Source organism: Carassius gibelio, chromosome B8 (genome assembly GCF_023724105.1).
Source record: "Carassius gibelio isolate Cgi1373 ecotype wild population from Czech Republic chromosome B8, carGib1.2-hapl.c, whole genome shotgun sequence".
NCBI lineage: Eukaryota > Metazoa > Chordata > Actinopteri > Cypriniformes > Cyprinidae > Carassius > Carassius gibelio.
This window is the reverse complement of record NC_068403.1, coordinates 17,771,244-17,774,271: the sequence shown is the minus strand read 5'-3', so window position 1 is coordinate 17,774,271 and position 3,028 is coordinate 17,771,244.

Genomic DNA, 3,028 nt, shown 5'->3' with positions numbered 1-3,028 from the left:
AAAATAATGCCAATAGATTTTATTAATTAACTTCTATTAACTTAACTTAATTAAATAAACATTTGGTGTGACCACACTATGCGTTAAAAAAAGCTTTTGTCCTAGGTGCACTTGTGCATTGTTTTTCAGGTAGCTTTGCAGTTAGGTTTCTTGAAGTTTCACTGGTCACTTTTTTAGGTACATCTTGCTAGTACCGAGTTGGAGCCCCTTTTGCCTTCAGAACTGCCTCAGTTCTTCATGGCATAGATTCAGCAAGGTGCTGAAAGCATTCCTCAGAGGTTTTGGCCCATATTGACATGATAGCATCAAGCAGTTGCTGCAGATTTGTTGGCTGCACATCCATGATACGAAGCTCCTGTTCCAGCACATCCCAAAGATGCTCTATTGGGTTGAGATCTGGTGACTGTGGGGGCCATTTTAGTACAGTGAACTCATTGCCATGTTCAAGAAACCAGTCTGAGATAATTTGAGCTTTGCGACATGGTACATTATCCTGCTCATCAGAAGATTGGTACACCTTGGTCATAAAGGGATGGACATGGTAAGGTAACAATGCTCAGGTAGGCCGTGACATTTAAACGAAGGGGCCGAAAGTGTGCCAAGAAAACATCCCCCACACCATTACACCACCACCAGCAGCCTGAACCGTTGAGACAAGGCAGGATGGATCCATGCTTTCATGTTCTTTATGCCAAATTCGGACTCTACCATCTGGATGTCGCAGCAGAAATCCAGACTCATCAGACCAGGCAACGTTTTTCAACATTCTTTTATTGTCCAATTTTGGTGAGCCTGTGTGAATTGTAGCCTCTGTTTCCTGTTCTTAGCTGACAGGAAACTTTTGAACATGATGAAGATGGCCAAATTTGTCTTATTTTGTTGAAATATTTTTTTTTCCATTTAGTTCTGCCCTTCGTAAGCAACAGAAGATACTTGTATGCAGGACCTTAAAGATTTTTCTGAAGAACGCTGCTCAGTTTAACTGTTCAGAACAAACAAGGGACTCATGCACAACCATCACAAAACAGAAAGACAGTCGAGGATCATCAGGGAACAGAACACAGTATTAAGAACCAAGGGTTCCCAAACTTCTGAGGGGGTTATTTTAATAATTTCAGCAATTTTTTTGTCTTGTGGACTAAATGTTAATATCTTTTATGTACAATATCTTACTCAGGACAGTACTAAATAAAAAATAACATGCATCTAGTATGATCTCTCTTATTATTTGAAAATTACTCATATTTTCACAGATTCTGCAAGGGGTGCTCAAACTTTCGAGCCCCACTGTGTGTGTGTATATATATATATATATATATATATATGTGTGTGTGTGTGTGTGTGTGTGTGTGTGTGTGTGTGTGTGTGTATGAAAAAACTACAAACTTAATATATACTAATAAAAAACTTTATATATTAAATAATATTATGTCATTCATTATAATTTGACTGCCAAAACTTTGACATTAGAATACACATTCAAATTTATTATTCAAAATAAGGATGACATGTTCTGATGATACCGTTTGCTTTCTTGGATATATCCCTTCTTTTTGTTTTATAGTAATTTGAGAGTTGCTTTGCATAAAGTCATCTGCTAAAAAGAAGAGATGCAAATGGTGTGCAGTTTTTGCAGTTGAGTCATTCTCTGGAGAAACAGGCTGTCAGGTCTCAGGTGTTCTGCTCGTCTCTGTAGTGTTACGTAAAGACTCCTGTTTCAGCAAAATTGATCGCTCTGCACTGCCGACTCTCAGAAATGACTGGGACGACCGTCTTTGGTGTTCACTAACTTTAACCTTCAGTTCTTTATGTTGAAAAGAAAATCTTGTAAATGACATACTTCACTACCTTGAAACGTTAAGGGTTAGCTTTAGAAAAAAACAAAAAGTGCTATGAATGCACACTGTTAAGCAATGAAATGTCACTTTGCTTTAAGAGACTGCAAAAAAAAGGGGGAAACAATGAGGCATTTTAGCCACCTCCTTTTGAAATGGCAGCAACACTAGATGGAAGATAAATACCACACAACATTTTTTTAAAAGGTACATATTTTTATCTAAATGGTACATTTTAGTACCTAGATGGAGCAATTTATTACCTTTTAATAGGGTATCAACCAGCTTTTATCTTTTTTTTTAAGAGAGTGCATATAGACAGAAGATAAAAAGGAGTAGAGTTGTGTAAGTTAATGACAGAATGAATGTAATTCTTCTAAACAAACTTGAATTAAATGTGCTGTGTAGATAAGGTGAAAGGGTCATTCTCTAAATGGAAACAGATGAAAAAAAACCAGCTATTAACCTTGACACCATATTTTATGTAATAAAATGCAAGAAATCGCATTATCCACTTAATGAATCTCAAGTTTTTGTGGAAGACAAAAAAGGTCAGAGGATGGCAGTGAGATGAAAAGAAAAGAAAAACAACGTCTTGATTGAACAACACATTGATTTCTAGATCTCCTGTGAATCTCCTGTTTCATACTGAAAACAAAAACCATAATTGGTCACTTTAAAATAACAAAAATCGATGTCACTTTGGTCTTTTTGCAGAGTTAGAGAAGAAGAAAACACGAGACGCTAAAGGCCACGGGAAGAGGTGCACTGCAGGTGAAATGATATCAATTATTTGTGTCCCAGACAGAATGGGGTGGGAATGACAATGATAAATGGAGGCGGTGGGACGGCAGACCGTCCTCATCCTCAAATCCTCCAGCTGAATGAGAAATTATATTGCGGAGGGTGTTTTAAAAGTTCATTTGTAATGGGTCGAGGTTTAGGTTTTGGATTTATATGTTCTGTGTGTCCAAAACATATCCAAAAGAAGAAACTTGACTTGGAAGGGCGGAAAATTCAGGAGAAATGGCAAGAAAGGTATTTGATCAATGAGGTGAACGCCCACTGTTTGATCACAACCCGTGGCTGTGGTAAAAGTGGGCAAAGTTAAACGACACTGAGACACACTTGGGTGGCTTCGGATGGAAAAAGTAAATGTGCGAGGAGTGTGTGATATTTATCGTCTACTATAA